Source organism: Alligator sinensis, unplaced genomic scaffold (genome assembly GCF_000455745.1).
Source record: "Alligator sinensis unplaced genomic scaffold, ASM45574v1 scaffold123_1, whole genome shotgun sequence".
NCBI classification, from domain to species: domain Eukaryota; kingdom Metazoa; phylum Chordata; order Crocodylia; family Alligatoridae; genus Alligator; species Alligator sinensis.
The window spans coordinates 1105669-1118479 of NW_005841985.1; the positions used below are offsets into that span (position 1 = coordinate 1105669).

A 12811-nucleotide genomic window follows, 5' to 3' on the forward strand; every position below is an offset into this window, starting at 1 on the left:
CCTGCTAATGTATTCTCCACTCCACAGGTGTTAACAGCCCTCTCTCCTTTTTAAATGGCCTTGATGTCCCATTAAAAAAAAAAAAAAAACCCAAACAAACAACAACAACAAAAAACCAAGCCATCCTTTCTTCTCCAATTTTGTTTTGTTACCAATTCCTGGTAACTTCTCTCTTCTATTTCACAGCCATGCAGAATGTTTTCAGTTGGAGCCAAAAACCTTAACGTGGGTAAAGTAATAGTCACTCAAGTGTAGAAATGACCAATAGTAAAAGTACTGGAGGCACTGTCAAGATGCTCAAGACTCAATTTCATTTTATGAATCTGAATGAGGTGTACATTTTACTATTATGAACACTAACAAAACTATATTTTTGTTCTTCTTTTTGCCTAGTTTGTTGTGCTTTTTCAGCCTTTATATATAATGTAGCAAATTGGTGCACATTCCAGTAGTTGTATTTAGTTTTGCTTTGATCTAATTAATATAATGCTAGCCCCTTCCCCCAGCATGTTCACAAAGCTTCTAGTTTCTTTTTAACTTGAGAAACAGTGTGGTATGAGAAGATGTGCACACCATCTGCACTTACCTTTTCAAAATCCTAGATCTGCTCATATCTGCAGATGCCAAAACTGTTTGCAGTTTCCAGGAGTTCATGAGAGGCTATGGAATCTGTTAAGAAACATGTAGTTCTTCATGAACATTGTTTTCAGCTGACTTGTTATACAATTCTCACCAAATATGGAGAGTTGTTCTTGCTATACTTAAGAGTTATCTGGTCAAAAACATTTACCAAAATACCATAGCCTTTTAGCTTTCAGAAGGTTGGCAGTCATGAACCAGTTTAGCAGAACCTTCTAGGAATTGGAGGAAGAGGAACATCTGCCATTCTTCTTAAGAAAATCCACCAAAATACAAACTGTCTTGATGGTTATGGTTTTGGCACTCAAAACAGGTGATGAGGGAAATGCAGTGTCAAGGTAGAAAATAATATCTCAGTGCTCCTTGTAACTGTTTCAATTACACCTCCAGTACAAAAAAAAAAACAAAAACAAAAGAGACACAAACACTTGTATCCCAATTTCATCTAAACAAAACCTTAATAGTGAGTGCCCTCAGCAGTTTCAGGCAGAATCATGTTCCTAGGAACATGTAATGTGGAACAGATGTGCTGATCTGTCATCAGACATAAGAGCATGAGTTCATCAGTAGCTGAACTAGGGGTAGTAAAAGGGCACCCACTCCAGGCACTGGAATCAATCTGTACCTCACATGGAGAGGTAAGTCCCTGTTCTCAGCCAGGATGGCTGATCTACTAGAGAGGGCTTTAAACTGACTTTGCTAGGGGATGAGGAAACTTCAAGTACAGCATGTCTGGGGACTGGCACATAGGAAAGCTCCCATGTGGAAGACACCAAGATGACTGTTTTTGAAAATGCTAACAGAAAGGTTCTCCCACAACATGTGGACAGCATCGAGAGGGTCCAGAGGAGGGCCACTCGCATGATCAAGGGACAGCAGGGCAGGTCCTATGAGGAAAGGTTACGGGACCTGAACCTGTTCAGCCTCCAGAAGAGAAGGCTAAGGGGGGATCTTGTGGCCTGCTATAAACTAGTCAGGGGGGATCAACAGGCACTGGAGGAGTCCCTGTTCCCCCGAGCGCCGCCAGGAGTGACCAGGAATAACACAGTCACAAGCTGGCGGAGGGAAGGTTTAAGTTGGACATCAGGAGGCGCTACTTCACGGTCAGGGCGGCTAGGGTCTGGAACCAGCTTCCCAGTGAGGGGGTGCCAGCTCCCACACCGGGGGTTTTTAAGAGGAGGTTAGATGACCATCTTGCTGGGGTCGTTTGCCCCCAGTACTCTTTCCTGCCATGGCAGGGGGTCAGACTAGATGATCTGCCCAGGTCCCTTCCGACCCTAGAACAGGAAACCGAGGGTGTCAGTTGGGGGCCTCAGCTGCCCGTACACCAATGCCAGGAGTACAGGGAACAAGCAGGAGGAGCTAGCCCTTCTGCTCTCTAGTGGACAATATGACCTGGTAGGGATCATGGAGACTTGGTGGGACTCCTTGCATGATTGAAGCATAGCCATAGGGGGCTACCCCCTGCACAGAAGGGACCAAGCAGAGAGAAAAAGGTGGAGAGTTAGTTCTGTGTGAGACCAGTACACCTCTCTGGAGGCTGACATTGGCTCCAAAGATAAGCAGCTTGAAACCCTCCAAGTCAAGCCTGGCCCGGGGGTTATGGGGGACAGCAAGGCGAGAAAGACTTAACTGTGGGCACTTACTACAGGCCACAAAACCAAGGAGAGGAGCTGTATCTGGAGTTCTCTCAAGAACTGACAGAGGCCATGTGTGCAAGGGACTTGGTTGTCATGGGTGACTTCAGTTACATGGACATAGATTGGGAGGAACACTTGGCTAGGTCAGATCGGTCATGTAGCTTCTTAACTATAGATATAGATGTTGTTGTTGTTATATATAAAACAACAACAACAACAACAACAACAACAACAACAACAACAACAACAACAACAACAACAACAACAACAACAACAACAACAACAACAACAACAACAACAACAACAACAACAACAACAACAACAACAACAACAACAACAACAACAACAACAACAACAACAACAACAACAACAACAACAACAACAACAACAACAACAACAACAACAACAACAACAACAACAACAACAACAACAACAACAACAACAACAACAACAACAACAACAACAACAACAACAACAACAACAACAACAACAACAACAACAACAACAACAACAACAACAACAACAACAACAACAACAACAACAACAACAACAACAACAACAACAACAACAACAACAACAACAACAACAACAACAACAACAACAACAACAACAACAACAACAACAACAACAACAACAACAACAACAACAACAACAACAACAACAACAACAACAACAACAACAACAACAACAACGAGCTCTTCCTGACCCAGGAAGTGCAAGGGCCAGCCAGAGGTACCACTCTTCTAGACTTGGTCTTGGCCAAAGGAGATGATCCGGTGTGTGGCTTGAACATTGAGGGTAGCCTGGGCAACAATGACCATAAGCTCATCAGGTTCACTGTCCACTGCAAGGTTGACAAACCAACTAGCAGGATTGAAGTCCTGGACTGCAAAAATGCTGACTTCAACAAGCTCAGGGCATTAGTAGGGGAGGTGATATGGGACCAGGGACAGAAGGCAAATGCAGTGCATGAAGAGTGGTCATTCCTTAAGGACATGATCCTCAAAGCATAAAAGAAAGCTGTTCCCATGAAGAGGAAAGGTAGCAGAAGGGCTAGCAAGCCTTCCTTGCTCAATAGGGACATCACGGTCCCATTGAAAAAGAGGAGAGGCATATGCACAGTGGAAGCTAGGGACAGTCCTCAAGGAGGACGATACAACCATGGTCCACACTTGTAGGGAAGTGATTAGGAAAGCTAAGGTGACAACTGAGTTTAAGTTAGCCAAGGACAATAAGAAGTTCTTCTTTAGGTACATAGGCAACAGACAGAAAACAAATGGAAGCATGGGGCCCCTGCTTAACACTTCAGGACCGCTGGTAACAGACACTCAGGACAAAAATAACTGAACTCCTGAATGTCCATTTTGCTTCGGTATTTCACCAGACCAAGGGGAAAGACAAGCAAGATAAGAATCACACAGGGCATGGCGGGAATAATAGCTTTCCCCACTGTGAATGCTAAGATGGTGCAAAACCAACTAGAAAAGCTAGATGTAAGTCAGCAGGACTGGATGGGCTTCATCCAAGAGTGCTGATGGAGCTGGTTGAGGTCATCACAGAACTCCTGGCAAGACTTTTTCAGAAATTGTGGCACACAGGGGAGATCCCTGAGGATTGGAAGAGGGGCAACATTGTGCCCCTCTTCCACTCCTTGAAGATGGAGGATCCAGGCAAGTATAGGCCAATCAGCCTAACCTCCATCCCAGGTAAAATTCTAGAAAAACTCCTTAAAAGAATCTATGTGCAATACACTCGTTGAGGGTAAGATTCCGAATGACAGCCAGCATGGCTTCATCATGGGTAGGTCTTATCTTACTAATCTCATCTCCTTCTATGAACAGGTCTGTCACCGCCTGGACATGGGAGAGAAGGTCAACATTATATACCTAGACTTCAAAAGGCTTTTGATCTAGTATCCCACAATATCCTTGTGGAAAAACTGGAAGATTGTGGGCTTAACTGCTCAACAGTACACCGGGTGGAAAATTGGCTGCATGGTAGGTCCCAGAGAGTTCTCATGAACGGATCAGTGTCATCCTGGCAAGAAGTGGCTAGTGGTGTCCCTCAGGGGTCTGTGCTTGGACCAGTGCTTTTCAACATCCTTATCAGTGATTTGTATGTGAGGGTGAAAAGCCCACTGGTCAGGATGCAGACAACACCAAGTTATGGGGGACTGTGGTCATGCCAGAAGATAGGTTGCAGATGCAGGCAGACCTAGACAGGCTGGAGTTGGGTGAACCAGAACCAGATGAAGTTCAACACTCAAGTGAAAGGTGCTCCATCTGGGGACAAATCCCCAACATACTTACAGGCTCGGTGGTGACAATTTGACTTGCACCACAGCCAAAAGGGACCTACGGGTAGTGACTGACCATCACATGATGATGAGCTGGCAGTGCAATGCAGTGGCCAGCAGTGCAAACACCACACTGGCATGCATCAACCAATGTATCTCATGCAAAACAAAAGAAGTGATACTCCCACTGTACTCCACACTGATGAGACCACAGCTGGAGTACTGCATCCAGTTCTGGGTGACCCAATTCAACAAGGATGTAGAAAAACTTGAGAGGGTCCAGAGAAGAGCCACCTGTATGATCAGGGACTTGCAAGACAAGCCATATGAGGGGAGGCTGAGGGACTTGGACCACTTCAGCCTACAGAAGAGAAGGCTGAGAGGGGACTTGGTAGCAGCTTACCGCTACATCAGGGGAGTACAGCAAGAACTCTGTGAACACCTGTTCACCAGGGAACCCCTGGGAAAGGCCAGGCGCAATGAATACAAACTCCTGGAAGGCCGCTTCAGGCTCAATTCCAAGAAAAAACTCCTTCATAGTCAGGGTGTCCAGCCTATAGAATAAATTCCCTCCAGTGGTGGTGCAGTCACCTACCCTGGAAATCTTCAAAAGGAGAGTGGACAGTAGGCATGTGTGAAATGGGCCATATTCTAGCCAGATTTGGCCTGAATCAGGGGACAGCGATTTGATTAATTTGAATCTGAAGATATCGGAATCAATTTGGCCAAATTGAATCGGGACAGTTTCAATTCCGATTTGGAGAATCAATAATTCAGCCACAGACTTGGCTTTAAATGTTTCTTCTATATACACCTCGAGGTACCAGGCACAGCTTGTGAATGCTGTGATGGATGGAGCATCCCACAAGAACACGGGGGGGGCACCTGCATGCTTGGTGGCAGACCTAGAGGTGGACCAGAAGTACTTCTGGGTCCACTGCAGAGTGTACAGGGGACCCCCCAACACTCCCCCTGACTCAGCAATTGGCTGTGGGGGGGACCCCAGGTGCCCCCCCAGACCCAGGAGGCACACCCCACCATCTCAGTGTTCACAAGCCACCTGGTACCTTGAGGTATATAGAGAAAAAAAACAAAACAAAAAAACAAAACATTTAAAGCCATGTCTATGTCCGAATCATTGAATCTCTCCAAATTGATTAAGATTTCATAGACATTAGGGCTGGAAGGGACCTCGGAAGATCATCGAGTCCAGCTCCCTGCCCAAAGGGCAGGAAGTCAGCTGGGTTCAAAGGATCCCAGCAAGATAAGCATCCAGTTTGCTCTTGAAGGTGTTCAATGTAGGCACTTGAACCACCTCTGGTGGCAGGCTGTTTCAGACCTTGGGGGCTCGGACAGTAAAGAAATTCTTCCTTATGTCCAGCCTGAAACGGTGTTGTAGTAGTTTGAGGGTCTCCTCATGAGTAGTTTATTAAAGGGTCTCCCGATTAGATTTGGATTCAGAGATTCAGCTACTGAAGGTTCACACAGCCCTACTGGACAGTCACCTCGCTAGGGTCACTTGATCCCAGTTGTCTTTTCCTGCCTAGTGCAGGGGGACTGGACCTGATGATCTACAAGGTACCTTCCAGCCCCTAACATCTATGAAACACAAAGATTCAAGCAAAGCATGCATTTAAGCACACCTTAGGTGTTTATACATGCAATCGGGGTTGGGGGTGCTTTATAGGGCTGTGTAAATTTAAATCGGCTGTTTCGTTTCAATGCTGTTTAGACTCATTTTGAGCTCAAAACAGTGAAATCAAAATGAAACAAAAGGCTTCAATCATTTCATAGCTGGGCTTGCTTGCAGCTAAGGAGAAACTTAGGTGAGGGAGGGGGGACGAAGGACTGCTCTGATATTGACATGTGTAGCTGGCCAGTGACTGTCATCTTTCCCCGAGGTCCCTTCCCATCCCAGTGCTCCAGGGGAGGGGTGGAAAAACAACATAAAAGGCAGCATTGTTTGAACGGAGCTTTCTCTGTGCCTTCACACTTACAAGTGACACAAGTTTTGCTTTTAACAGTTTGAGGTGCAGTTTCCCAGAAACCCCTGCACCTATCTCCTTGAAACTTGGCAGGCTTTGTGGCAAGTTCCATCCGAATCAGGCACAAAATGACAAAGTTATAGGCAGGTTCATGCTTCCCCATTATAGCATATGGGCAAAACATCGAAACAATATAACTGTTTTGACAAAATGAAATGTACCAGTGCTTTCAAAATTAAGTGAAACTCAAAGCAACACACTGCCCCATCAAATCAGCAAAATGGAAGTCAAAAGGAAACAGTGCTGTTTCGCACAGCCCTAGTGCTTTAATTAGCGCAGCTCGGAGACCTCTACTAGTTGAAAGTGCCCAGAGCATCACATGCATCAGCATCCCAGTCACTTTATGAGCTTTAGTTTAAAGCACCTTGCCACCATTTTTCAGCATGGGGACACTGATGCATGTAATGCTGGAGGTCGCTGGAGTGCATTAGTTTCGATGCTCCAGCAGACTTGATTAATCAAGTCTGCTCTGATGTGCTGGAGTTCCAGCACATCAGAGCAGGCTCCCCACACATATATAGGAACCCTTTCTGAATAAGAATACTCTCCTGAACTGGTGCTCCAATGAGTTTTTCCCCCAATTTCCAAGGATGCCAAGTATTTTGTTCTTTAAACAACTTAGTTAGTAAGTAGTTTTTTCTGGGTCAAATTAAAAATCAATATCAATTCATTTTTCTTCATCTTAAAATTGTCTAAAGATGTTTTAAGTTGTAATTCAGGTCTCAGATGACATGAGTCCCAGAGTAGGCAAATCAAGAATCCCTGAAGGAGAAAAAACAAACAAACAAACCAACCAGTATTTACTCAATTACTGGACAGATGAAGGTAAAGTAGTGTGTACCAATGGCAAAGTAAACTTGTGCTTTTTTCCCCCTCCCCTCTAAGGGTTGGATTTTCTACCATCATCTCTCTCAGGTGCTATTTTGTTTATATTATGATTGGTATACCAAAAACATATGTAAGCGACTTGCAGAGCCAATGTAGTGCCTTAAAAAAAAAAAAAAAAAGAGGCTCTGCTGAAAAGGCTGACTAAGATTCAAAAAATGTCCTTATAAACTTTGCATCCATTTGCAGACTGGACTTTATACCAATGGCCAGATTGCCTCTGTGGAGTTCAGAGGCACAAGGGCAGAACCAGCATCTCTTCCCCCGTTATGCCCTGGCACAAGAGCTAGGCAAGAACAGTACCTTCACACAAGTACAGTCACGATCAAAGGATAGTGGTGCTGCTGCTTTCTGTTTCTACAGAGACCAACAAGATTCAAGAACATGGATATATTGCTTCTTCTCCTCATGAACCAGGCCTGTTGACAAGGAGCAGAGTGTGTACCACACTAACCATGGTATCACAACTACATACCCTTTTACCTCCTACAGATTCTATGAATCACTTGTCTTCAAGACAGTCCCAGTGTGAGCTCCAGGTGGTAGCCCATTTTGAAGTCCAGGGCCCCTATGCTGCTTGTGCATGCTACTTCAGCTATGTATTAGAGTGCATACCTCCAGCAGCAACTGTTACACCAGCCCTACTTCTCTGGCTCCAAATTTGGCCGTGCCTTCTCATCTACCATACCTTGATGTTTAAGGTAATAGATCTTTTAGGGAGGCTACCTTCAGAGAACTGGAGTTCAGCCTTTCATATCTTACTCAACCCTGCCAGTCTGCCTGATCCTCACATCTTAACTTAAGAAGGCCCTGGCCCTAGTCTCGCTCTTATCTGGGCTACCTAGCCCCAGCCAACCTCTTCTGCCTGTGCCCAGACATCAACTTCAGCCAGCCTCCTCTACTTCTTACCTGTTTTAGAGCAGCTGCCTTTCACGGCACCTACCCCTAGCTCAGTGTTTGAAACTAGAGCCCAGGATAAGTATATCAGGCCCCTAAATCCACCTTTGGGACACAGTCCTCAAACTACAGGTGTGTTTCCCTGGCAACTTCTAGAACAGTACTCTCCCTCACACAAACTTTCATAGCACCCAAGCCTTATTTCTTGTTATTAACTACTTACAGCTCCTGTAGTTGTAGAAATCTGGGGTAAACTAGCCTCTTAGCTCTGTGCTTGGGTTTATATGGCCTTTGACTCCTCCCCCTGCAGTCACCTGATCTGGCTATCTGGAAAACAGGGCCCAGGTTCTGCTAATCCCCAAATCTGCTGCAAGGGCTCTCAATCCTCTCATTAGATGCTTGGTCCTAAAGCTCAATACTTTCTGCAAGCTGCCTTTCCCCAGACTACCTTCTGCAATACAGCTCTCTCCTTTCGTCAGAAGTAGGGGTAAGGGTCTCCTACTACAGGCTTCCAGAACAAAAGGCCGTGTAGGATCGTTCTTTGTTTATAAGGTATCTTAGATGTGCCCCTTGATCCCCCTCCCCCCTAACGTTAATAAATTCTATGCATAACCACTGGGCTGGGCAGATTTCTGTTAAACCAGTTCAAGCAGTCCTTCAAGAATAATCTTCTATAGTTTGTCTGCTGGCAACTCTAGTCCCTTCCCTTAAATTTAAGAAAGAAAAAAAATAAACTCAAAACCTCACTTCTGAAGTTAACATATACAACAGCCATTACACTTATCAAAATGGCATGTTAGCCTCATCATAAGGACAGGGTTCTTTCTCTAATAGGATTTTTATGTATACGTTATACTGACACAATATGAAAGAAAAATGTGTCCATGATGTAAGTAAGCTGCATTGTCTAAATTACCCTGAAATTAACTTATCCGCAATCCCCAAGAGAGAAACAGACCCTGTAATAGATTCATGGGTAAAAATGATACATACCACTAATACTCTAAGCTTATCCTAAACCTACCCAATATATAGAATAATTAAACTGACCAAGTACAATCAGGTAAGAGGATTCCAAGGGCCATGTAGCATTACTATCCTTTACCTTTGAATTACTGTATATTGAGTATTCCAGAAATATGTACTACATATCAGTAGTAGCCTACTATGTATCAGCAGTAGGGGAGCTGGGGATAGGTAACAGGGGTACCAGAGCACTTAGAATGCACCCAAGGAGGTAGGTGAAAAGTCAGCTGGGTGACAGTGATAGAGTTAAGGATCCTAAGGGAAGGATGAAAGGAGAGCAGGAAATAGACACACTGGATTTCAGAAAGGAGAACTTAGGAGACTGGTGGACACAATCCCTTAGGAGCCAAGTCTGAGGGCAAAAGGAGTCCAGAAGAACTGGCTATCCTTTAAGGAGGTCATATTAAGGGTGCAGAAACAAGCTATCCTGATGTAATGGAAGAATGGGAAGTGGAACAGGAGATCAGCCTGTCTAGACATCAATGACTAGAAACTCAAAAAGGAATCCTAAAAAACTTGAAAACCTGGTGTCGCAGAGCACTTAGGTGCCTGCTCCTAAAAGAGCAGAAACTGCCTGGGAAGAGACCAAAGAGCCAGACAGGAGCCCAGGTGCAGGTTGCCGTGGGAACCAGCTAATGAGGAAACTAGTCTGCACCTGCACCTGGTCAGCAGGCCGGAAGGGGCAGGGGCCTGGGCCCATATAAACCCCAGGATGGGGACAATGAGGCAGTTCTCTGCTGGTGAACAAGGAGTCCTTCTGGAGTAAGTGGAGGCCTGACTGAGGTCTGCTCTGGGTAATGTAGAGGGGCTGAGCACACTTTATGTAGCTTGTGCTATGTTATAGCACAGGGACTTATGTTTTGTTTGCTGTTTTATAAGCCTGGTGGTTTGGGTAAGGTTATTTGGGAAAGGAGGAGGCCTCACTGGGGGCCCACAGCAGTGTGGGGACCCCAGTGCCAGAGATGGCACAGTGTCTGTGGAGCAGGAACAAGGGGCTGAATTATAACAAGGCCAAGGCATGACACTGCCAGTACTATCTGTGAGGCTTGGGGTATGGTAAAGGGGTGCCTGGAGCCACACATAGCGCATAAGGCTAGGGTGCCCCCAAGATGCCCATTGTGAAATGGGACCTATAAGGGGTCTGGGAGCCCACGGGGTTCAGAAGGTCTATCAAACTGTGTCCAAGAGGACTTAAAGGCAGCCTCCCTATTTATATTTTCTATCAAAGATGTGGTGGGCGAGAACTGAAGGTGCCCACTGGGCCAAATTTGGCATGGTTGAGGGGGCCTTAGGAGATCATGGCTGTCCTTGAGGACCCCATCCTGTGACACCTGGCATGAGAACATAGGAAAAAAATTAGGAAGGCCAAGGCACATGTTGAGATGCAACTAGCAAAGGATATAAAAGGCAATACAAAAGAATTCTACAAGTATATTGCAAATAAGAGGCTGAGCAAAAGTCTCTTATGAAATGCAGAAGGCAATTTAGTTATGGATGATGTAGAGGAGGCTGAAGTATTTAATGTCTGTCTCTGTGTCTGTCTCTCAACTCCAGTCTTCACAGATAGTCAGCTACCAGATAATGAGCACAGTTGGCTGAAAAGATGGGGAAGGAGACAAACAGCCTAAAGTAATGAAAGAACAAGATAGGGAACATTACTTGGAGCTAGATGTTTTCAAGTTAGCAGGACTAGGTGAGATACAAACTAGAGTACTGAAGGAATTGGCTGAGCTAACTTCAAAGCCATTAGCTTTCCCTTTGAGAATTCACGGAGGTCTGCTGAGGTGCTATAGTGTCTATCTTTAAGAAAAGGAAGATCTGAGGAATTGCAGATCTGACCTAAGTGCCTGAAAAGATGGGTCCTAGATTCCTCGCGCAATCTATTGTGAAGCACCTAGAAGAGAATAAGGTAACTGGGAACAGCCAGCCTGGATTCATCAAGAGTATGTCATGCCTGACCAACCTGATTCCCTTCTATGATTAGGTACCAGGCTCTCTGGATGGAGAGGGGGTGGAGAAGCAGTGGATATGGTATACCTTGATTTCAGCAAAGCTCTTAACACTACCTCTCATGACATTCTCATTAATAAGATCTGGATTAGATGGAAGTACTATCAAGTGGATATCAACTGGCTGGATTATTGTACTCCATGGATGCTCATCTGTGGCTCAGTATCTAATTGGGAGGAGGTAGGTATCAAGTGAGGATCTCCAAGGGTCTACCCTGGGTCTGATGTTGTTTGGCATCTTTAATGATTTGGACAGTGGGATCAAGTGGATGCTTAGCAAACTTGCTGATGACACCAAACCGGGTATAGTTGCAGACCATCACTTACTATCATTTACACAGTCATTGCATAACTTCTTGGATTGTTCTTTTAACTTTAAAAGTGTTTTACAGAAACAAAGCATTGCCACAAGTCTCACCATCTCCTATTCCAAGTCATATACACTGCAGACTTCTCTTACCTCATTTTTCCTCTTATAAGCCATGCATGGTTAGAGAAACGGCTTTCCTCATAACTTGTTTTTTGAGATTGGAAGCAAGAATTCACTTCACCCCACGTGGCAGATGCTACTCATCACTTACTGCTCTTCTGCCAAGCACTCAGTTTTTATTGTTTATAAGGATCATATAAGAACCAAAATAAAGTAAGTCTTAGAGAAATGCCCCAGATGCCAATTTTCTTGGTGTGGTTTTTTTTTTTTTTTTTTTTTTTTCAGTTCTGCTAGTCCAAGTAATGGCCTCAGGTTATGCCAGCTCTCACTTATCAAGTCAGAGTACTAATACTTCAACAGCTTGTGGAAGTTATCTTCATTGTCAATATTTGGATCATAGTGCTATCCTATCCTTTCTATCCATCTATCTATCTTCCAGAACACAGAGCTGGTGTTGCAGTACAATATAGCTTTCATTTAGCATGACTATTGCCCAGCTGCTGTTAACATCTCTTCCTAGAAGACTTCTATACCTCCTTCTACCCTGTAACACTTGCTATAGTTCTTCTATTATTCTTAATTAGGAAATCCATTTTTATTAACCTTACCTTTTGGAAAGGTCTAAAACTGATGATATTTAGGAACAATTTCTTAAGAACAACTATATCAACTTAATTCCTGACTAAGTTCCATTGTGGATAGGGGTTTTACAGCAATTTGACCCACATGCACAGACAGCCCTTTTCTTAAGCAAAGTGGAACTCCCAACAACAACAGTACAGATCACTTGCATACATAAACTAAATTAGTTTATGCACAAAATGAAGTAAGGAGGTAAGAGATGACACTCTTCTCACTTTATCCAGATGATGTAACTGTGACTTACCTAGTAGATGGTGTGGAAGTCAGACTATCTCAACTCTTCTTCCCCTCCCAGCCACCCC

At 44.5% G+C, this 12811-nt stretch overlaps 1 long non-coding RNA gene across 1 annotated transcript in view; it reads right to left on the reverse strand.

Annotated features, from left to right (window-relative positions):
* LOC102378126 overlaps window positions 1–8693 on the reverse strand; it is a 10540-nt gene extending 1847 nt beyond the window's left edge. Inside the window, exons 1-2 of the long non-coding RNA XR_323525.3 lie at window positions 8626–8693; window positions 587–669 (exon numbers count right to left, since the gene is read on the reverse strand). This is a non-coding gene — a long non-coding RNA (uncharacterized LOC102378126). The remainder of the gene's footprint in view (window positions 1–586; window positions 670–8625) is intronic.
* Window positions 8694–12811: the final 4118 nt, after the last annotated feature.